We start from the raw sequence: 24,835 nt of genomic DNA, 5'->3' as shown, positions 1-24,835 counted from the left end.
GTAAGGAGAGCTGAGCCACACAGTAGGTGACCCCCCGGGCCCAGAAACCTGACAAGCCATATTTAAGGTTGGCAATTCCAGCACGCTGTGTGTGCAGTAAGCACGCACACTGGATACAGTCCCTCGCGTGAGTCTATTGGTGTGCTACCGCATTAGGTACCGTACAAATTTTTAGTTCAGTTTTGCTGGTTTCCATCAGTGGAAGCAATCACAGTGCTGGAGCGACCGAATGTAACAAGATAACACAGGCCACGACCACTCCACAGTGACGTCATCGTTTCTTACCGTTTCTGTTGGTGTGTGTAAAATGACAACTCAAACACGTCGGAAACGAATCGAGCAAGCATGTCAAGTGGATAATGAAGTGAGCACTGAGATGGGTCCTGTTGTGGCATCTATGCAGAGAGGCATGATTGGAAGACGCGCGGGTGAAAGCGGGTAGCATGGCGCAAACGCAGCCGACCAGTTGGTTTCGGAATCATATCAAACAAAGTAGTTAATGGGTGTTACCACGCGATAAAATCAGCGGCCGGCACCGTCACATGCTGGCAGATCACAAAACGTGGGAAAGTGGAAAACAGTCGGGGAAGTGGGGGAGGGGGGAGGGGGAGGGATGTAGACTTCGAAGCGAAAGGCGGGATTCAAATTTATTTATCTTATATAAGTCTTTTCAAAAGCTTACGTTGCTGCGTTAGGTGGCAAACGTTGATCCACGGCCTTAACCGTTGGCGTCACCTCACCAAGCGACACGAGATGTCGCATACTGGCTTCGCCGCGCTACAAAACTCAGTGTACGTTTCCTCGCAGCGTCACAAAGTGTTGCTGGACAGCGTAGGAATATCCTTCGACAAAGCATCTCCCAGGCGACAGATACCGCTGATGCACTACTTTATAATTGTCCTCGCGATACACAGCAAAGGTACACCGTTGGCTGCGCAAACCAAAAGACAGCCTTCGGACAGCCAAACGTAGCGCGCAGCCACTTACGCGCATGCATATAATCTCGCCAAGAACATAAGCTGACTCAGCACGGGAGACATTCACCTGTCCAGTTCCGCACCTGGCACTGTCCAGGGTTACAACCTATAGCACAATGACTCTACAACGGTCAGCGAAGGCTGCATGCTTCAGCGAAGCGATGTTCCCGTTTGAACCGCATGCACTACTAGACAGGCACTGCCGGATGTAAAAAGTTGCCATCGTTCTGGCGTGCATCCAGGCACAGCTGCATGGTTACGAGCAATCGGTTACGAGCTTATGCTTACGAACAATCGTTTTGGACACGTTTCTCCTTGACTTACAGGAACGGTTTCAATGACTTATGTTTCGTCTGGAAACGCCTTGTCCACGAAAACTGCAGTGGCTCATGTCGCGAATGATATCAGGGTAGTAAAGGAGCAAGCAAATTTGTGTTATTGCCGGAACGCCGGGAACGACTCCAAGACATCCTTGAATGATTGTTCAATGGCAGACGAGTGCCATAAATGTGCTCCCTGAAAGAATGTTCATATTTCTGCACGGTGATAACCAGTGCATTCAGAACGGTTCAGGCCCTAGAGGTCTCGTCAGGCATCCCAGCTGGCATGAAAAACAATGGCGAAGCGCAGAAGGACCCACATTCAACTAGCGCTTCATCCACCTTGACTTTGCCACCAGCCCTTGAGATCTATTTAGGCTTATCTTCTGCAGGCTTTCAGACCAGTCAGACCACCATGTGTCAGAACATTTAGAGCACCATGTACCAGGCCACTCAGCAAGTTTGTCTAAATCCGTCTGAAGCAGTTCATATGAATTCTGCCTTTACCAGTTGATCATATCAGTCTGACAGATGCGTAATGTCGCAAAATGAGTTGGGGGACACTGAACAGTAAAGATTACCCCAAATGCCCCAAAAGATGACAATAAACAGGATCCTCCGTGGATCCTGCCCACTTTGGTAATATGGTTATCAAAATGGAAGCTTTTTGGTCAGAAGAATATGCTTTTTATGTTGATGCTGTTGGCTTAAAACTGCCCAAGCAGGCTGGGGCATTTTTAGATGTTTGAGCTCCATTGCAGGCAGGCAGGTGCCAAGGGTAACAGTGGGGCTGGCATTACCATCATGCATGTTTGAAAAAGTTACATGTGTTTGATACACAACCTGCTGTGAGAGTGACCATTATACTATGATTTTAATTTGTTTCCTGTAAAGAAGCAGTTATTTCATATGATAACCCCCACCTTGTCAGGCTGGGGCTGCCGTCAGCATTGGGTTACACTGGCTCGACTGTAAAGGCTTCTGGCCACTGGATTTCCATTTGGAAACCGCATATGTCTGGCATTTAGGCATGCTCACTGGTACATGAACCCTTGTCACATTTATTGCTCCACAGTTTCCTCACTGAACCTGTTAAGGGCCTGCCTGGATTTACCTGGGGTAACACCAAGCTCAACATCAAGGTATCCAGTCCAGAAAAAAACTTTCATCTAGGTGTCTAGCTCAATACATGGTTCATCATATAAACACTAGAAAGAAAAGCAGCAAGCACATCTTGCCTGGCCAACGAAAGGCTCAGTACGGTAAAGTGATCTGTGCTGTAGCTGTTTATGCCACATTGATGGCAAATGTTAGCACCCAGGCTACAAGTTTAATATAGATGGTTTCACTATAAACATAGGGTAGAATCGTACATCGTTTATATCAATATGATTGGTTTATTTGCTGAATCCCCCTGCCGAACATCCGCAGATCACCGCCGCATCACCGGCTCACCGGTCCCATCCGTCTTGGCCGCCACTGCCCTAAGAGCGAGTTGAAGCAACAATAACGTCCGTACACTTCTCGACGAATTCTGTCGGTGTCTTGAATGATTGCTAACGCCATCAGACAACTGTCACAACTTGCGTATCTGCTCTAACACTCCTGTTGCACCACAGTAACGTGTTGTTAACTGGACCCAAAGTTGAACACGAGTCCGCGGGAGGTAGATTATGTGCGTCTTTGCGACTTCTGACTCGACCTAGCTGTCAATACTCCCTGTGACACTGTCTTGATCTCGCGGTGCAGCGGTAGGTGTTTCGACGGTGTTTATTTAACCTGCTACGACACGTTTGTGATCCCAACGCAATGCTGGCGAAGATTAGTGTCGCGCATTTAGTGTGGCTTTCGTATTAAGCTAGCGTGTTCAGGAATCAGCGTGCGCCATGGCACGGTGCTGCGGCGGTGCGACTCGGCAGTCTGGTGTTTTCCTGGCTGATTTTTAACTGTGTAATTGCGCACATCATACAAATATCTACTCCCTACCATCTTAAATCCTTGTATTCCACATATTGGTAGCGGCAGTGTTTCCCCATTGGTGAAAAGATATACAAAAGAAGCGCAAAAGAGCCACCCTTGGAAGCTGTTCGGTGCCATCGCCACGGAAGAAACGTTGGAGGACTGTCGCCAGACCGCTGCGCTGGCTCCAGGGTACCGTCATTAGCCTGGTGTATCCACAGCCCTGCTGGAACGCGGCGCAGTCCATCACTTGCAATGGACGCCGTTCCTCCGAGTAGATCATAAATCCTGGATAGGCCCCATCGGTTGCTCATTCAGTGGCAGGCTTCACATGCCCCCGCCGCTCAGTCTGTCAATCGCTCATCGGCCGTAAGCTGTCTTTCGACGTAAGCCGAAATGAACGAGTTGAAAGTACAAAAATGCGAGTTTTGTTTAGGCTGTTTTGCTGATTTTGAGGTATGCTTGCGGTTCGATCCGTTTACCAGTGCATATGGGCTGTTTTGTGCTTTTGCATCATAAGCCGCTTAAAATGCACGAAGTGTGTGCCGTTCTGCGCTGCTTATTACGGAACCGAGCGCTCCTCCTGATCTCGTTCATACCAAAACCAGTCTTTCACATCGTGTTCCGAGGCATCCGGGCGGCCTAGCCGCGTCACTGGCACGCTGTTTACCGCCGCAGCGTTGTGTTTGCTGTTCCGCTGCTCGCCAGAGCATTCCATAAATCGCCGCTAGGTGCGCCCAGGTGCGCCGTTATGACTGCGGCGGCTCGGGGTGTGACGTCGTATGCCTCGGCCCGGGGTCCCGAAGGAGCGGAGGCAGGAGGCCTGCTGCCGATCTCGGCCGGCCGCGCCCGCTGCCGAGCTACGCCGGCCGCGCCCGCGCCGGCACCGAGCGGCACCGGGCCGTCGGACGGAGCCGGCCGTGTGGGCGGCGCCCGGGGGCAGACGCGAGTGGCGTCCGGTTCGTGCCGGGTTTGTCGGAGTGGTGGGACATGAGCACACGTCATCTCCGACTGAGAGGCAGTCAATCATATCACATCAGTAATCATTATCTCATCGGCCGAAATTGGCCAAGTTTTCAAAGTCATCAGTGGAAGAAGAGACGTCTGTTGGCTCACATAGCCGATTGAAGCTGCAAGCCATGGTAAATCTCCCCGGCCGGTACAACATTTCCTGTCTGTAACATAATGCGCACATCCTAACTCATGTTGAGCAAGACAACAATCATTCCCGACGTTCATGGTCCCACCTTCTGACGCTGGAAGGACACATCGTAAGTGACATTATCCATGAGCCTCATGGCGTGATCAGCCCACGCAAGCGCGCAACTGGTACGCAAGCTCTTGGGTACGCACATTGTCCTGACAAACGATTGCGTCACGTCTCCCCAACAACCGATGGTGTCATTACCCGTGGCAGTAGCTCGAGTGGGTTGTGGACCGGCTGCTCGGATGGGTCTTGCTGGCGCACGCACGGGTGCGCACAACAGACGAATTATTGCGGCTGGGGATGACCACTTGTTTATTTCGAGTTCGAAGTCCCTTTATTTGCTCCCTGGCGGATTAGATGTTGTGAAATCAATGGCTCTGTGTTTGTGCGGAGCCGAGCTCGGTTTTGCGTACTTTCAGTGCTTACTGATATGACCTATAGGTTCTAACACTCGTGACGCTTGTGCATTGTCACAATAGCACTGCAAACGTAAGACGCTTCTGACTAGCAATTTCACGATCCAACTGTCATCAGTGTGTGATGTTATTATAGCAAGAGACTGAAATTATGTGATCGGACTGCGTAACAAGCTTCCCAGGATCTGCCCGTGAATGCTTATTATCTGCCTGACACAACGCATAATTGTATTGTCATGCCCAATAATGCTGCAGATGGCGTTGACTGAAATGTCCGTCAAGCATCCAACGGAAGCCACGGCTTATTACATAAAGCATCGCGCATTAATGTTACAAGACAACGACCATTTCCGTAATGAATCATTGAAGTCGGAGTGCGTGTTAATTTCTTGAATGTTGTCAAACCTTTTGCGCGCCTTAAGCTTGCTGAATCTTTAATTGAATTGAACTTACTTAGCAAGTTCAGCGTGTCAGACTTCTGTGCATGTTTTTACTATGTCGCAGGCAAAGTAATGGCTGCTTTTCTCTTGCCATATGTATTGTGCTTATCGCACGCAACGTCATGGCTTCACGGACCGCCCCCAGCTTAATCGCGACACATATGGAATGGTCCCCGGAAGATCCCCGGCTCCAGAAAACAAAACGTCAATGAACACGTAAAAAAGTTCTGACCGGCGATGGTAGACGTTCAGGCAACGCCGCACCGCTGTCCGTAAACAATACGGATATGTCGGCTGATTTATGCGTGGAAAGCCGATCCGGTTGCGGCAACACGGGCTACGCCGCGCTACCAGTCGCCCGGTCGTACAAGTGTGGGCATGGGCGTAGCTTCACCTGGTCTCCAGTTGGTGTCGGCAGGAAGCCATAGGCTGCTCAATAAGACTTCAAGGAAATTTCCTTGTTTACTCGACGTTATTGAAAAACAATCAAAACAACATTTCGATCTCACTGAAACTTGAGTGTCTGAACAGATCCATTCATTTCGGCTGCCAAAACAGTTCAGTAAATTACAAACTAGAGAGGAAACTCGAGAGGCATCGGAAATACCGCAACACATTAATATTTCTGCGCTACTACGGCCGAAATAAATATATGTGGGTATAGAGCCGTTTAACAATGGCTATCAGTGGAACGGAACTCTTCAAATTATTTCGAGGCTGAGTTGTAATTATTTCGTCATATGTGGCGAAAGTACATTGCGGTCGTTATTACAACCTTCACAATGAAATACATCCGCTTCAACAATACTTGCAACTTGACTTCACTCTTTTCGTGACTGAATTGGACCGTTTGAAAGGAAACATTAGTTCCACTGAGTTGGGTGGTGCCAGTGAATACTTACGCTGCAGCTATGGCTTGTGCGGTGAAAGTAGTGCGAAGGAGACCGGTTGAACAAGGGGAAAAAGCCCCGCAATGTTATTCAGCATCCAAATGTGGTGAATGTGACCAATCAATATATAATTGTATTTCATCCTCGCACCGGCGGACCCCACGCCTTTTTAAAACTGACGCTCCGGGAAAGCGCATGGCCTTATCTTGCCCTTGGTCCTTGTTATCTCGTGAGCGAACAGAGATAAGAGACAACTGAAACACCGCTAGATAGCTTATGTAACTACAAACATCTTCCAATCATATTTCTTAATTTGTGGTCAAAGGCATTACGATATTTGCCATCTAACATATTTATTCTGAGCTGGTACAATCAGCTCTCAAATCGCCCTCGTGTTTATAGTTCGTGAGAAGCTGAACGATATGATAAAGGAAATGATATGGTCAGCGGATTATCATGTAGATGGCATACAACGTGAGCAGCGCGCACTTCTTGCAGTGAACTATGGCTCACCAGTCGTTAGCCAGTCGCGTTTCAGAGTCAAGGCATGTTAGTAACCTGTGAGAATGTTGTGTGCCAAATACCACATGCAGATGTGAGCATGGCAGCATGAAGTCTAAAAAAATAGAGTGCTTGCTGCGCGCATATCATAAAAAACTACTATAAAAGTTAATTGATGACAGATATTTGTGATGACCTTACGGGTTGAATGCCTCCACGGGTGAGAGAGCAAACGTGTCATCTGTAAAATTATTAAAATCCGTGCAACTTAAGACCATGCCACTGGAAACCGAAAGTAAAGGTCGACTGAGATTAGTGGTTGACGATGCATGAGAGAACAAACTTGGATACCAGGTAGTGACAAGATTATGCAGGAAAGTGAGTTGGACATGAAGTGAGCCACAAATGCAACGCATTCCTAGCAAGTTCAGTATTCAGCAACGTGTTGGTCTTACATGACTTCGCTGAAACCTATCTAGGTCATTGATCAGATATGTTCTGGGCCCCACAATTTAACAGGACTTTGAAATTGATGTTGTGCTAGGCACCGGCGGCGTTAGGATATTTTGATCCACTCAGTGACTAATTGAAAACAAGTCACGGGAGAGGGCGAATACGTGACCTTCCTCTGCAATCCGCAAGCTAACTCAGGATTGAGCATCGAAAGATATCTACCGGCGCAAGGGAGCTCACATGGTTATCGAAGTTTACGTTCACATTTTGTGCTGATGGGGTCATTTTTGGAGCTGGCTTCACATTTCCCTTAGAGCAAGGCACTGCACATATAACGTTCAAAATATCCAAGCTTGAATGTTTGCAAAATATTTATTACACATCATTAAATAGTAAATGATAACTACATAACCATCTCGGTTCTGCAGTATTTCCTGTCGGTGTGGAGTACCGTTTTCCTTGCTCTGCCCGAAATTTGTTCAGCCGTAACGTATTTAATGAGTATAGAGAACTTATGTTTGGCATCAGTATGCGTACATCATGCGTCAGTAGTAGACTTGATGAGGCATGTTGGTGCCATATAAAATGGTATTACGTATCTATGTGGTTTATTGTCTTCAGCTGTGAAGCGTGCAGAACCTTGCCAATCCCACATCCTCCGGCCTCTTCACAAGATGCTGCTATCGGCCAGCCCCGCACCCGCAGTCTCATTTTTGGACGAGCCCGATGCTGGGGTTTATTAACCCGGGCCACCACCCGGGTGGAAACACACTCAATCTATCTCGGGCGACAAAACACCCTGTGAGGAAAAACAACGACGTGAACGGCAGACCTCGACCTGCGCCGCCAGAGGTTCCCAAACTTTCGAGCCGGGCCCGCAGCAGCCAGCTGGCTGACCAGACAGCCAGGTTGGACTGATCCAAGCTTTCGAGCCGGGTCCGCGGCAGCCAGCCGGCTGGCCAGACAGCCAGGCTGGACTGATCCAGGCTTTCGAGCCGGGCCCGCGGCAGCCAGCTGGCTGACCAAACAGCCAGGCTGGACTGATCTAATGCCGTGAGCGTCAAAGCTGTGTCATTAAGCGGAGGTGGTGAGAATATGATGTCGTGACCTTTTACGACGTCGACAAGTTGAAAAGTGCTAAGCGTTTTCAAGCCCTTGTCATTATAACGTTTCTTTGCATTGTTGATAATAACTGGATACTTGCTTCAGCGGAACACCACACAAATGCTTGAGGTTAATAAACATACTCGTCATTAACCAAAACATCATCTTTCCATGAGGTTGAAAATGAAGGCTGCCAGAGCGCAACGTCACGGCGTACCTTACAGAACAAGCTCCCGCCAGACTTGGGCATTCATGGAACAGGAACAGTTCATCACCATCTCCAGCTCTGTCAAAATATAGCACGAACATATAGCACGGGCATTGCATAAAACAAAATGGAACAACATGCATACTCTGCTGCCCCTTACAGCAACATTTTTTTTTCAGAGAACGCGACACCGCGGGCTGGTGCCCCCCATTTGCCACATGAACGCACGTCTGTTCGACGACACGTACGACGAAGATATAATCAATTTTTCAAAATGCTCAAGCCGTGCTGTTGTAAACAATGATGCTAAGCATTTCCAGGTGGGGAATTTTGTCGTTTCATAACTCTCATCATACGGCATGGGCGTATCAAGATCGAGCGAATAACGAGTATGCAGTGATTTGGCAGCAGTTGGACAAGCTGATATCTTCCTGGCGTTCTTCATTGTTGCCTTCGTGCTCATGTTACGTTTTGGGTACTCTGACATCTTCCCGAAGTTTCCACCTTTTTCAAACTCAAACCGTGAAATTCACAAAAATGAAAGCATCGAGAGCAAGAATAACTAAACTGACCGTGTGTCGATGTGCGTGGGATGTACTGGCGTGCTCCGATGACAGCATAGCATTGTTTACTAGAGCAATTAGTAGAAATCATCAGACATCAGCACCAACCCCCAATCCCCATCAAGAAAGAAGGGCAGTGTACTGTGAGGAAACTTGGTGTGTCAGTTATGCAGTTGTCATTTCGCGCTCAGGGAATGGCGGCAACGACATGCATGTACGCCTTTCAAGCGACGCGAAAGATCTTACGCCTCTCACACCACCAGTCCTGACTCCCAGCACCACGGCATGTAAGCCCACAAAGCTCACGGCTCGCCAACGACTCGCTTCCGAGCATCAGCACCGCTGTGGGGCGGCCTTGCGGCTCTCGTTTGTATCGACTTGACAGTACGTCTTGGCCTGGCCTCAGATCAACACCGCTAACGTCCCGGCCGACCTGCCATTCTCCAGCAGACGGCTCCGAGACGGGATAGTTTAGCGCCGATATGGCCGCTCGCATGCCGCAGATGCGCCCGAGCCACGTGCACGAAACTCGCCGGAAAGAAAGCCGTTGCGTAAAAGGCAAGGGGCGGGACGGTCCACGATAACGGCTGCCAAGATAGCGCAGAGAAAACGTGGTTTAGGACAAGGACGGGGAAATGGCGGCAGTGCGAAGAAAAGTTGACAATAACGAAGGAAATTAGAGAAATATGGAGAGTCGGGAGGGGAACATGGCGCAGAAATGCAAGGTAGAAGAGAACAGTGGAAGTAAAAGACCACAGAAACAAGCAGTGTGCGACAGTTATCTGGATGTCTTCCCTGTGAGAAAGCTGAGAGGTTTTTGAATTGAGGTGCTGCGACAGTGACGATCAATGGGAGAGTAATACCAAAATAGGGATGGAATTAGCGTTGTAAGTGGCAGGTTCAGGAGGGTCGGTTGCTTCGTTACTGACATGTGCACTGTACGAGGCGGGTTGTGTTTGACATGGGCGCCGAGTTCGGGGTAACAACTCTCCAGAGCTATTCAGACTGCAGCTAAGGATGTAGGGCAGGTTCTTAACGATTTTCCTCTTGTTGATGTAGTATCTTCAACAAAATTTTTCATCGTGTTGCTGAGTTTTTTGGTGAGGGATCTGCTAGGAGGAATGAAAAGGGAAAGAAAGACTGCAAAAATAGCTGTTGAGTCGTTCATATCTGGTGTTTCTGAGCACGATATCCAGATACAATGCCCGCCAATTGGCTTCAAGCAATGTTGCGCAATGTACGATGACGTAATCAATAACGTAATGCGGAGCATGCTTACTATAAAGAGAAGTTGTGTCGTCTTAAACAGTATTTTCCACTGAAAAGTGTGCCAATAACTATGTGAGCTTGTTTCATAATATCTTGTGTCATAACATCTGCTTACATCAATATCTTCAAATATGGAACGTTCCATTTTAAGAACAATTGACGAACTTATTTTGGGCGTGCATACTTCGTAGCCATAATGTTGGAGTCCAGCTTCGCAAGTGAATTTCCGCAATTAGTTTATTATCGGTGAGTATCTTGCAACTGACAAAATCAGCGATGAACGAACAAACAAAATGAACGAACGCATTCCACACTCGCCCAACGACTGGTTTCCTGCAATCCATCCGGCTAACTTAGTGCAATAAGGTCGTGCGCCTTAGAAGTGTCCACTCGCACCGCGTGAGAGGAAATTTATCCAGCGTGCATGTGTGCTCACACCTTTTTCTTTTTTGCAGGGATGGGTGCGGCTGCATCACGCACATGGCCTCGTCACGTGCCTGGGAAGCGGAACCTGCGAACGCCCAGTGAGCCATGCCGAGGCCCTCGAGTACGCGCCAGCAAGCTGCCGTCAGCAGAGATATACTGGTGGCGCCTTACAGCTGGCCAGGCACGGAGGTGCGTGTCCGCACTCCCACTACCTGCCGCGGACAGAGGCTCATATCGTCATCACAGATCCCGGCCGGCCACCTGGGGCAGGGTCTCTGACCACCTGTCGCACGGAGGCCACAGACCGCCGGCCACAGCTGTCATAGTCTGTTCGGGTCGCCTTTGAGCAGCTGCCACACGGAGGCCACAGACCGCCGGCCACAACTGTCATGGTCTGTTCGAGTCGCCTTTTACCACCTGTCACACGGAGGCCACAGACCGCTGACTACAGCTATCACGGTCGGTGCGGATCGCCGAGCTGGAGACTTTTGTTCCGTGCTCTCGGACTTTGCTTAGAACAGGAAGATGGGTCATGCACACCTACCAGGCAGTTTGGCTCCGATAAATGCTGTTAAAGTTACACGGCGCATTGTTCAAAAGCTGTGTGGGTTATGGGCATTGCGGGTCAAACCCTCAAAGGCACGCAAATTACGCTCTGATTCGGTGCTATATACGACATATGTGGTGCAGATATCGAGGCGTATGTGTCGACCTCCAACAGAATGCATCAGCTGTCTGGATGGAGTGGAAAACAACACGCATTGTAATGCAACTGCGCGGCGTGTCCAGCGGTTTTCTTCCATCATTGGCTATTGTGATATTAGGAATGTGCGGATGCGTGACGTGTGTACGTATCCGATGCAGCAAGCTCCTTCATACCTCTTCAGCTCAATACGTTACCATGTTTGCAAATCCTGGATAATTGCTCGCTACTGGAAGTCCGCTTTTGTGCAAGTTGGCAAGAATCGCAAGGTGTGTTTTCTACTTTGATTTAGGTGACGTGCGGGTACTGTTGTACCATTGGGCATTTCGAAGCAGTGCATTGGGCTTATTTGTACGCGAAAGTTCTGATGCGTCCAATCGTTCTTACTGCGGTTATTTTACTCACCGCTAATCTGTAGTCGCTTTGCCTCAACGTTTTGATTAAACTCTGCCAGGCTGCAACCACTTTGCATAATTTTACGGAGCTCTAAGACGTGAAAGTGAAGAATAATCAACCATCGTTCACCATAATCTGTTGACTGTTATTTCATAACGAAAAATACACGTGGAAACCAAGCGTCGTTTCTGGTCACTGCATTGCAGCGAAGACCCTTACTGAGACTTGAGAACTGCAAACACACACACAACATTCTTCAATCATGCCCATTAATTAAACAACTTTACCGCTTGTTTTGCAATGCTAGACTTATATGGGTATGAAAATATAAAATGCGTGCTAATCAAATGAAGTCTACGCAGGGTTCCTGTCGTATGTAAGTACACTACGTAGGATTCGGTGCAAAACCGTTGGGAACTCCGTCTAGAGTGAGGAAGGCCATGGCCTTAGAAGCAGCGGTGTTCTACAAGAGGTAACAAGACGTTTGGCTTCTGAGTCATACGATCTATATGACTAAACCAATATTTTGTCCTCGGATCTTGCGATCCTCCAAACACATGAGTGCAAAGGATCAAAAGAAATGTATATAAGCGCCCATAATCACTGAAGGCTTTTCAACTCACATAAGGAACATCAGCAGGGAGCAAAACAGTTCATAATGCGCAAAATTTCTCTAACTCGACACGACGACGGCGCAACGGACATTTGAGTCTGCTGCTCGCATACCCAGGCTGTACACTGTAACGCTAGGGTACATGTGTATTCTCTTCGGAAAAGGAGAGGAGAGACACGGAGCAGAGAGGAAGATAGAGAGGAGACAAGAGATGAGAGATGAGAAGAGAGGGGGAGGAGATATCGAGCTATAGAGAGCGAGAGAGAGGAGAAATAGAAGAGGAGATAGAGAGCGTATGGACTCGCTCTCTCTCTCGTAGCATCGTCTAGATGCATAGAGGAGCAGCAGAGGATCGCGAGTAGAGTCTCAGAGAGAGATAGCTCTCTCTCCTATCTATATTCTAGATACGTCTCTCTCTCTCTCTCTGCTCTCCTCTCTCTTCTCTCTTATCTTCTCCTCTATCTCTTCTCTCTCTCTCTCTCTCTCTCTCTCTCTCCTTTCGTCAATGCCACGTGAAGTTCTTATGAGAAAATGCCAGAGCCAGCGGTCAAAATAGCCATGATGCAATAAACTTTTGCGGCTCAAAACACTGGGACAGTTAAAGCAGTTCGATGAAAGTTGTTCGTCCCTAAAGCCAGTTTCATCAATTAGCTTCCACGAAATAAGCTCTTAAGAGATATTGAGAACGTCGGCTCTGTTAACACGCGCCAATTAACAGTAGGAGAAAGACGACCAGGAGTGTTGGGGGAGGGGATTCGTCCAACCATTTTTGTAAAAAGCTGCGTAGAAAAGAAACTGTTATGTGCGATATTCGTCAACATTTAAAAAGGAATCTGTCGGATCATTGGGTTCGTCCTCTACTTTCTTTATGAACTTTACCAGCTATATCGGCCGTGTCTTTGTTGAATTTCCAGTCAAGCTATGGATAACATCGCACAGCGACCACCGAAACAATACAAAATGGCAATTGTGAGAAAATCTGACCTTATTAGGTCTATGTGCCGTGTTGATGAAGGGTCACTGAATTGATCCATAGGTAGTTTCTGGTGATATCCATCTGTCTTAAGCGTTTTGTGCGCCTATCTATTGCATTTTCTATATCAAAGTACAAGAAAGGAGGGATGGATTTTCTCCCCGGCAACCGGAACAACCCAGGAGGAGCAGTGCTGCCATGTAGTCCAGCCTGATAGTTATATTGTCCCGACCAGACTACAGCCCGCGACACCCTTGCCAGTGACAAAATGCTGCCATAACTCATCTCAGTGGCTCAGTCTGAGTGTTGCCCTCCGGTGCCGAAAAATAATCTAAAGCTAGCGTCACCGTCATAAAGCGGCTTTCAGAGGGCGTTCTTTTATTCAGTAATTTATGTCATTCATAAATCCTCATTGTTCTTAGCGGAGCGGTGCCGAACGGAATGGAATCGGTGCTCGTTCTATGAGATAACGACATTTATGCTAGAGCTGTAAATAGTGCAAATAGCGTCATTGCTATTAGGAATACGCTGAAAAGCAAATGTGAAACACACTTCTTTTTTAAGTGTATTTGCGTCGACTCGCTCCCTACATGTGTATAACAATGCGCACGGACGACCGATCCAAGGACGTAACGTGGAACGTGGCTCCGGCCTGCGGAAACTGCATGGACTGAGCCGCGCTGCGCTGCTGTGGACACCTGCGTCAGCAGATGAAAACCACACAAAGGGCACTCGCTTTCCTGGTTATTCTGAGTGTAGTCTGAAGAGTGGGGTCAAGAATGGGGTCGTGACATCATCTCAATCACTTTTGCAGTAGGTTGCGCGCAGCATCCGCGTTCGCATGCACCAAAAGCTCCCCAGGTACGCTGCAGCGTCCAATGAAATCAGCCGCGCCGGGGGCGTCCGGTGCGCACGGCAAATCAGAAGGCATCTGCTCGGCCTCCCGCGGGAGCCGTGACCGAGCCCCGTGAGGCGGCGGTGCGGCGACCTCGGAATAATGCATGGTGTCACGCTCGGGGAGAAGTCCAAATCATAGCCCACCGATGGCGGCCGGTGGTGCATGCCGGGGGCGTGCCGACGACAGGCGGCGTCGGGGCTTCGGGGGATCGGACACCATCCCGGCGCGTTGGCGGATCGGACACCGCGCCGTCGCCTTGGCGGATCGGACACCGTACTGGCGCCTCGATGGGCCGGACACGGCCCCAGCGCCTCGACGGATCGGATACCGCGCCGGCGCCGCGGCGGACCGGACACCACGCCGGCGCCGCGGCGGACCGGTCACCGAGCCGGCGGATATCATGAGGGGTCCGATCGCTCGCATGACGTCACTGACGTCTAATCAACTCGCAGCTGGGTCAGGCGGGCCGGGGCGCTCTGGCGACTCGCATGCTGATGGCATTGCTTGATAAGCTTGCAGTGACGTGGTTGGCGTGTTCATCATATTTTTATAAGGGTGTCCAAGCTTGTAATGGTGAAATGTGAAGATCCATCAAGGATATTTGTGACCGTTCATGCTTTTCAGGTGTCATCTTCATCCTTAGTTTTGTACCTTTCAGAACTTTGTACGTCGAAGGGCCCTAATGCAAAGACAACGTTGTTAGACAACTCTGTCGGCTGAACTCGGGCACACCCGCCTGACTCTTCATTAGAGCTGTTAGCCGGTTTTACTGGACCCGCGATATGTGGAATCGGATATATTTTTAGCGACTGCATGCAGACGTATTTTAAACCATTTCTGTTTAACAATACCACGTCGATATTAGCAGTAAAAACGTCACGCGGCTTCTTTGACTGCCGCGCCCGCTGCCTGAGCTGTAAACTGCGAAACACTGCTTGCAGATTATAGATCTATGATAGCCAATAGTTAGGAAAAGTAATCGGGACAGTGGCTTTCATTCCTATCGGTCGCTGATTGGAAAACGGTGCACCACGATGGTGCTCTGTCCTCATCCCGGTATATCCGTCCTTCCGGATGGTCCACCGGAAAAGTTTGCCCCACCAGACTTAAAAGGTTCACAGTCAGTTTGGCGAAACAATATGCCAACTCGAGTTACCTCGGGATGAATCCTCGACAACTTTTCCCCTTGGATTTTACGATGGCAGTCGTTGAGCTGGCTTCGGTGAGGTAGCGTGCAGCCTCTCTTTGCTAGCCTCGCCAGCAGGCTCGGCTCGCGTGGCCGTCTCTCTACGGTCACGCTAAAGTCACGCTTTTGTGACCACTGGACAGCTGAATACACAACGAAAACTAACATCACATCTGCAAACAAGCCAGCCGGTTTGCTAGCTATCAAAACAACTGGTACGCCAGGCCTGGGGATAAGAAAATCACACGTCGCACCAACTTGATTTAAGCAAGAGAGGCCTTGGACTCCTGGATTCTCCCTAGTCGTGTCTGCTGAGATATCTTATTCTGACAAAAATCGTAGGAAAAAATGAAATGTGTTACTATTGTACAGTATGTTTACTTAGGCATCTTGCTCTTCTGCCTGTACCATCATGCTTGTGCCGATTAGGGTCTTGCTTATGTGAGACCTTGCTATTGTGTGAGAGCTGCCCATGGCATTCCATGCTGCATATGCTGGTGTTTGAGTGTAGATCTAAGCGACCATGGGCGTCGGCACTATGCCCACGTGTCAGTGACACTTGAAGCCAAGACCAAATACACGCTCGTGCGGGATGACCATAATGTTTCGAACGCAGATATTCGTCAAATGTCACCGTCATGAATGAAAAATGAGACATGATATTGAAATGTGTAGTTTGCGTATCTCCCAACAATAAATTGTGTGGATTCACGTACAAATATCAAATGGTCAACCACTGCATGGTGGCACAACGTCTGAAAAGTAATTGCCATCAATAAGGGACGAACAAATAGCCTGAAAATTGTCCGGATATTGCAAACATAAAAACACGAATATTTATGCTCCCTGTTTTCAGTCTTCTTCGGGGTTTTGCGAGGCATTTTGGGCTTCGTGGCACCTTTCATTGAGGCGATGTTGACGACGAAAGATCATACACACAGCTTTAAAAAGTTGAACTTTGGCAGTACAGCCAATGCTCCCTTGATGCCTTCGCCTAAAGGGAATGTTCCACATTTAAAGGTATTCAACCACGTATGAGATGTGACGAAATAAGTTCACTACTGGCATACGTTCAAATGGAAAACGCTGCTCTAGGCAACACAACTCCTCTGTTCAATAAATATGCTCCTCAATACGGCGTTGTTTAATCACGTCATCGGGCCTTGCACAAAACTGATTTAGAACCAAATGACGGCCGTTGTATCTGGATATTGTGCGCACAAACGCTGGATATGAAGGACTCAACGATTCTTTTTTTGGCCTTTATCCCCACATGGCTAATGAAATGGCAGGTGGTTTTGAATGACGTTATGACGTCATTAATGTCAGGGTGACCTTAAATAGTCTCCCCGAAATCGCCTGCAATCTTCGCGGGCGGGTAGCCAAGAAACTGGGCCGGCTTAGCTTTTAAAAAGGGCAGGGCTGTGAGCTGCTCCAAATAATGTCCAGGATGTCTATTTTTGTTTAAAACTCCATGCAAACGTGAAACACTCTATTTAACAAGCACCTAGTGACTCGTGATACACTGAATGTTGATTACTGTTAAATGACACCTCCCTACTCACAGCAACACAACAAATGCGCACCAATATATTCGGATGTTGAATCCACGTGCTTCCATGCAGCTTCTTGTGAGAATAGTTACTTCCCGGTGATACGGAACCGCACGGTTGCACCTGAGTGCCGGGAGACGCGCCTGGTCCCGTTGACCCGATGCTAGATGACCTGTGCCAACCGATCGGTGCTCGGCGTCCTCGATGGGCCCTAGGGCAGTGATTGGGCCCAACGGCACCCGCTGATCCTGCCCAACTGCTGTCGGTCGGGCCGAGCGGCAGATGAAATGGCGAGCCCGACGCGTCCGCCGGCGGTGGCCTCCCTGATGACGCGAGGGCGCGGTGGCACTGCGGGGCACGTCACTGCAGGGACACAACGTGACGCACGGCTATGGTGTGCGTTACGCTAGTGACGCGTGATTGAAGCTGTGCTGCAGGTGACGTGTGTGGTGGGAGGATGTGGCTGTACTGTGGGGCGCATCAGAGGCCCCTAACAGTTGGACTGTGGTACAATCACAGCAAACATATAGTGCCCTTGCACTCAAGTGCACTTTAGCTCTCAGAGGTCAATCCTGAAACCTTAGACTGTAACTCAGTGCATGGCTACCGCGCGGAACAGTCCTGATTTAGGCGCATTCCCTCGGAAGCAGAGAGATCAGAGGGGTGGAGTGATCAATGACTGGACCATTCGTTCGACGGTGTGGGAGTGAAGCGCGACCGGTGTTGAAAGGAGATGAAGAGGCTGCTGTGCGGTCTGCTTTGTTCGCATATCAGGCGAGTGGGTGATAGGTACTTGGTGCCATTTGACCGTTGCTCGGCAAGACATACGAAATTAAAACCGGGAGATAAGTGGCAGCCTTTTTGAAGATTGAGTTCTTACCTGTTGATTGCATGAATATCTGGAATCAGCGCCCACGCTCAGTGGCATTTGTTGCTTGAACCCTGGCCCACCACTTGATTGTGAGCTCTAACACCACCGTTCGATCGCGAGCTCTGACACCAACGCACGGTTGTGAGCTCTGACGCCACCACTCGATTGTGAGCTCTAACACCACCACTGGATCGTGAGCTTTGACACCAACGCACGATCGTGAGCTCCGACACCACCACTCGATAGTGAGCTCTGATACCACCACCCGATCGTGAACTCGTGAACCCGTGATCGTGACATCACCACTCGACCGTGAGCTCTGACACCACCATTCAATCGTAAAACTCTGGGTTAGCGGTAGTATCTTACGGCAAAGGCATAATGTGTCACAACGAATGGCACTACCCGTCCTTCTCTGAGGGTAGAATACTCTGACGTCACCTAGGGGTGGTAAAACCTGCCGACTTGGTGGATAAGGTCGAGTACAAAAATGCATACATCCACGCGAAGCTTGGTGCCGAAACTGTTTTAAAACGGTAAATTTTGGTGACGGTGAAGACGATAAATACAGCACACTAGGCAAGACATCACGTTATGTTTCTATACATAGATATTATGCCTCCATGGTAAAAAAATTCCGTCACACAACACAAGCAGGCGTTTCTGTAAAAACTCTTTACCGTACTCCAAGCACCCTGGTGTCTTTTCTAGGTTTCCGTCCATCACGGCAACAAAAATATCCTATGATTTTTAGTTTGTCGGCCGACTCGGCGACAGGTCGGCGACAAATCAGTGTATTTCCAAAGGTCCGGCCGGTTGGCCGATTCGCTGTTTGTAACAGCCGACCATCAGCGTCCCAAACTAGACAGTATAAAGTACTGAAAAAATCCAGATATGGGGATTCATGTGGCCGCAAGGGAGTGTTCCAGTTGTTGCGATGCGACTGACAAGGTGGGCGGTAACTTTCAATGCAATCCAATTTTGCGAGTGACATTCGCATTGCAGCGTCCTGAATACCTGCATAAGGTCTAATTTCTGGCCTTGTTTACTTCGTTGGCTGTGCCGTGATTTAGCATCCTGTCATCAACGATGAGAGGCATCGACATCTCAGGGTAAGGTCAGCGGGATGATCAGATCAAGGTAAAAATTTACATGTGATTATCCAAACCGCCTTTTCAAGACAGCGAAAAGGCTGTTGACTCACTGAAGAAGTCACAAGCGACGCCTGATGGCACTCCTCATGAAGGAGAATAACAGGAGGTAAAAATAGTTCTGATACACCAATTTATGCCATTTTTGTGTTTGTCCGGATTGAAAATGGGTACCATTCACATAGATCTTTAAATCTGGGGTGTTCCTACTTCTTATTCAGTTCAGAGCTCCAACTCCCCACCCCACCCCAGAGTGTGAAAAGTGTGCTAATCTAGGAGACATCTATATTTTGGGGTGCATTGCATAATTTTTCACTGTTTTCTGACCTATCTTCAAAAGGGCCCCTTGAAATGCAATTATTTCATCAATCATTTGATTTTTAACAATTACTCACGGCTTAACCTTTTGTCAACATGAATCTTGGTAGCTGGAAATGTATGTGACACCCAATGATGTAGGCCGTGAGAAGGAGATGAAAGTGAGGAGTTCAAAGAGTGGTGTAGGAAATTTAGGCAATAAGGAGGAGGGGGGGGAACAGTTTCATTGTCATCTCCTGCTTCACAAAGAGTTTTACTTTAAATAGCATGGTGCTTTATGGTATTGTGGTCCAACTGTCCTATGAAGTCAATGCAAGGTTGGTATTTGGTTGTCTCTGAGTCTAGTATTTGGTCTACCCTGATTAGACAGTTTTTGTGACGCGGACTGGTGGAGCGGAGAGAGGGGGTATTCCCTGACGTTTGCAAAATAAGGAAGGTAAAGCCTCGCAAAAAAGCAAACAAACGGCGAACTGTCTTAAGTGAGATCTCGCGATTGGTAAGAAGTCTCCTGTTGTTGACTGACCCCACTAGAGCAAGTCGGAGGTAAACTTTTTTTGTTCATACATACAAAACCATGCCATGAAGTATGAGCACAGTGGCATGTAATTTTATCTATTTGAAGCCTGTATTTATAACATAGGGTTTCGTTCATGTAACAGCGCCAACCCCCCGCGCGGTCCGCAGAATCGTCGCTTGCTCCTCGCCGCACCCGCCGACCTTGAATCGCCCTGCAATGTCGTAAAAGACATCGCTTTTCTGAAACCAGAATTGCTAGGGACACTTTTTTGTGCTAACACACGTACAATGGATGGCCCCAAATGCTACCAAATATTCGAGCAGGGCTGCACAATATGCCGCATTGGCATCCTCAGAAATCCGTAGGGGGGGGGGGATGTTACATCGCCCACGCTCCCCCTCCCGTCAGGGCGAAGTAATCTTGTTCAGAAAGAACTATCCACCTGATGAGAAGTTATTGGCAAATTTCGACGCAGTTGTTGCGCACGGCGAGAGGCGCTCACCAGTCAAAACATGTCGGGCCAGGTTGCAGCATACCTATGGTGGATACTTTGATGACGGTTCACATGGGACTCGAAGCCAAACATGAATTTCATAGGGGGGGGGGCATGGTCTCGAGGAGGCCCCATATTTGACGTCATTTCCAGTGCCGCTTGCTATTGGTTTGGAATCTGCCATGCATTCTGCCGTCCCGGCTATCGGGATCCTTCGCTGTTTTTTGCGGTCGAGGAAAGCAAATCCAAACGTAGATCGAGTTAAAACGTGAGGCCTCGGCAAGTCCCAATGGTGGAAGAAAACTCCTGTTGTAATTTGACTATCTCAGTAGTTTAGGACAGGTGCGTCTGCTTTCCTAGCAGCAGCACATATCCTGACATTTGTTCAAGGGCGGTGTACGACTGAACGTTTCGGTTGTGTGCATGATATCGGCAATTGCAGTGATGCAAGAGGCTTCCGATGATAGATTGATTACTGATGACGTTACTGGGCATGGACTTAATGACCAGTTTGTCATCTGGTATCGCATCACGCCACTGGCGACAATTTTTCCTCCAAACATTTGGGCAGTGACAAAAAGTAAGCTTTTTCTATCCCTGAGGTCACCTGAGCTTTACCGCGCCAGCTGCTTTCGGCCGCGGTGTATACCACCCAGGGTCAAATAGCGAGCGCATTACCGACTCGACCCCTCCTCGCCAACAATAGGTGAATCAGAAAGAATGCAGGCGCTCTAACCAACTGGGCTATTAGAACGAACTACGGGTGGCGGGGAGGGGTAAGGGAAACATCTGTTGTTTGTTTTGCGGGCAAGCCTATGCATTTAAAGGTAAAAACATTGGTACTTTAGGAGTCGTGTGGGGGAGGGGGTACTATGGTCGGATGCGCGTGCGTCGCGCAGCTGCCCGGCTGTTGCTGGTGTTGCTCGCCGCCAGCTACCACTATCATGCCTTCTCACGAGAACAAATTTATGCTACGCCTAGTGGCCAGCATACGAGCAAGGTGATAAAACCGCACGACTTGGTACGTTATGACTACGGTACACCGGAAACACACACACACACACACAGACAACACACACACACAGGTGATGAAAGCGCACGACTGGGCACGTCATGACTACGGTACACCCGAAACACACACACACACACACAGGTGATAAAACCGCACGACTTGGTACGTTATGACTACGGTACACCGGAAACACACACACACACACAGACAACACACACACACAGGTGATGAAAGCGCGCGACTGGGCACGTCATGACTACGGTACACCCGAAACACACACACACACACACACACACACACACACACACACACACACACACACACACACACACACACACACACACACACACACACACACACACACACGTGAGCCTCAGAGCTAGAATGACGCGGGCGAACGGGGTATTGGCGGGACGGTAGGTCCGGTCAGGGGGTGAGCGGGGTATTGACGGGACGGTAGGTCCGGTCAGGGGGTGAGCGGGGTATTGGCAGTACGGTTGGTCCGGTCAGGCACCATGAATGGCTGTCTCCCTGTGCATGGCTGTCAGCCATTAACCAAGGGATGCCACTTACACCGTTTGGTTGATGAGAGTATTTAAACGGGGTACAAGCGCAACCAGCTGCATTGAGAAAGCTTTAACGTCCCGAATCCCATGGCACGGCCAAATTGGCGGGGATGCCGCGTAATCGGCAAATTACATTGGCGAGGGACCCCTGGATATAGACCCTGGGAGCTCCCTGCCTGCTCGTTTTTAACTAATTCACGCATACTGCACGCATTCGGCGCCTCATCACATTCACTCCAAGCATACACATCTGCTGGCGCCCTCTTCACTCGATTCATTTCTGGCTCACGCATGGGTAAGACCCTCCCCTTTACCCCCCTCCCCATTATTTAAACCAGTTTTTGGGCCCTACAAATGGTCCGCTTGCGCGAGTCCACGTTGAGTTACATTAAATTTATTGAACGCACATCAAACACCCAATGAAGCCACGTTCAAGCCCTTTTTAAGACTTACCGGGTAAATTTGTGATCGGCTTGTCGCCGAAGCGACTAATGGGCCGGCATCCGGTGTACCAAAGCTGGACGACGGCTCGTTCCCTCGCCTGACCCCCAGGGTGATGGCTCACTGTTTGGATGACGCTCCCTTGCGTCTCGTCCACGATGGGGTGGCCCGCCGCCCGACGTGACCTGCGTTTACGCCTTACGGCCTCCACGGTCGGCGCCCTCTGGAGATTCGACCTGCGACCTTGTTTCATTGTATACAATGCTTGCTTCAATGCTCCAATGCCAAATGCCCCCCCCCCCTTTTCGGTTGCACAAGAGGTAAGAGGTTGCCAAGGCCCGTGCCCGCCCGATGTAGAGGGGGGATCAAGGGACATTCTCGGAGCGCACAGCCGCGATGCTCCGGTTGGGATGAGGGACGACAGCTCTGTGGATTCACATTGCGTGCATCGTCGCTGGCATCCGGTCGCCAGTGGAGCCAGAGGTCGTCGCTAGGTGAACAGCATCAGGGCTGTCCTGTTCGCGATGCACGGCCGTCAGCTCCTGATGCACCGCACTCTCTCCCTCCGCCCTGGAGACCTCTCCTGCGCTTCTCCTCAGAAACTTCCCTAACTGGGTCGGCCTGCCCTCGTTGTTTTGTTTTTTTTGCATGGTCCTACAGTTTGGCCACGATGCCCCCTCCGTCCAATGTGCTGCCGGGCCTACCTGCCTTACTTTCAGGGCTCGGCGCACAACGTGCCCGGGGGCCAAACCCGAGCGTCCCTTCGCCGGCGGCGGGGCAAGGCCCACCCGCTCTTGCCGCGGGCGGGTTCTGCGCGCACCCTCTCTGACTCGGCCCCCACTTGGCGCTGCCGTCGCGGGGATCTGGGAAAGGGGAGTGGGGGGGGGGGGGGAGGAGGGGGGGCTAAGGCAGCTCTGTTCTCTTCCTTCATCGCCGATCAGGTGCCGTGCGTCCATCCGTCTTGCCTGGCCGGCCGGTGGCAGATGTCCCCTTTGAAGTGGCGGTTCGAAGCGGAAAAACACGCCGCTGTCCTGCAAAGTTCTGCAAGGATAGCCGATAACCGCGCCGGGTTAGCCTTCGGGAGCTGCATTTCTCCCGCCTGTCGGCCCCCAGCCGACGCTCTCAGCTGTTCTTGGGCGACGAGGCGCAGGTTTTCGCGTAACTACGTTGATTTTTCAGGTTCCTTTTGTCGTAATGGTCCTGTTTTGTTCAGAGGGGGAGTTCCTGCCCAGGGCCGGCTCCCCCACGCCGCGTCAGGAAGCTTCACCGCTCTTCGGATGGGTGGGGTGGGAAAATGCAAAGAAAAGAAATGCATGCCTTCAGTATAAAAACGGCGTGTTTAGAAGGGACAAAAAAACCATAACATCAGATTATCCATCAGTCTGTTAAGAATGTTGTCTGACTTTTATCTGGGAGCGGGAGAAAGATAGCCGCTCTTAGATCGTGGAATGCACTGTTCGTTGTTTTTTTTTTAAACAAATATCGGTAGCATTAAAATCTTTCACCTGCGCGGCCATTCATGTATCTTTGTTGGCTGGATCCAAATGCTTAGATGCATCGTACGCCCTAGCCTTCCGAGGACGTCAGTGGCGTTTCAACGCCTTAGTTTAAGGCACGTTTTTTTGCCCGAGGCGTTACACTTGTCCACAATCGGTCCAAGATTCTCAAAGATCTTGTTGTGGTTTCCTTATCGCCATTCCCACACGGAAGTCAGACAATAATCAACATAAAAATGTCTGCTCTGGCTTTGTAACGCTTACTTCGTCCTCACTCCAAACATGTCACGTTGTTCCGAAGGTGCCAATGCTTTACGGCAAGTACGGAAGGTTGCCCACAAGAACGACTGATCTTTATTTTCACTTCCTTAATTGTTCCCAACTGTTCAGTTGGCTTAAGCGCATACACACCGGTTCACCCGCTGTTGGCAGAGAGGGTATGAGTCACTTAATGCGTTCGTGAGTTGGCCCTGACTGGCCTGAACTACAACGGGTAGCAGCGGGCGCGGTAAAGGTCAGGGGACGTCAGAGGGTCTTTCTTACCTTTAGGGAAGGGCGGGCAGTGCCAAGCGCTGCGACACGTCAGATTTTTGCCGTAACATTCCACCGTTGATCCGGAGTTTTACGATGAAGCTTAGGACTGACGCAACAAACAACACTTAGCGTGTGGACGGATCCCAGATACCTATGCAACAACAAAGTGAGAACAATTTAATGCAGTTTACTCAAGTAAAACAATACCGCACCCATTTTTGGTTTTGATCTCGCATGTCTTAACGGATGGGAGCCCGGTGGCGATGCATGCCTACCACCCGCTTGAAATCCTAACATGCTGATAGTTTCGACCGCACAGGAGCCGCTTCAGCTCACTTCTATTCTAGTCAAGTTTGACTACCAAACCGGCGAACGAATGGA

The 24,835-nt window shown here is 49.6% G+C and overlaps 1 pseudogene; it reads left to right on the top strand.

Annotated features, from left to right (window-relative positions):
* LOC119090077 (dipeptidase 1-like) overlaps positions 1-12,012 on the top strand; it is a 116,067-nt pseudogene extending 104,055 nt beyond the window's left edge.
* Positions 12,013-24,835: the final 12,823 nt, after the last annotated feature.

Source organism: Pollicipes pollicipes, unplaced genomic scaffold (genome assembly GCF_011947565.3).
Source record: "Pollicipes pollicipes isolate AB1234 unplaced genomic scaffold, Ppol_2.1 Scaffold_3087;HRSCAF=3621_pilon_pilon_pilon, whole genome shotgun sequence".
Lineage (NCBI taxonomy): Eukaryota > Metazoa > Arthropoda > Thecostraca > Pollicipedomorpha > Pollicipedidae > Pollicipes > Pollicipes pollicipes.
This window is presented reverse-complemented; position numbering and strand designations above follow the sequence as displayed.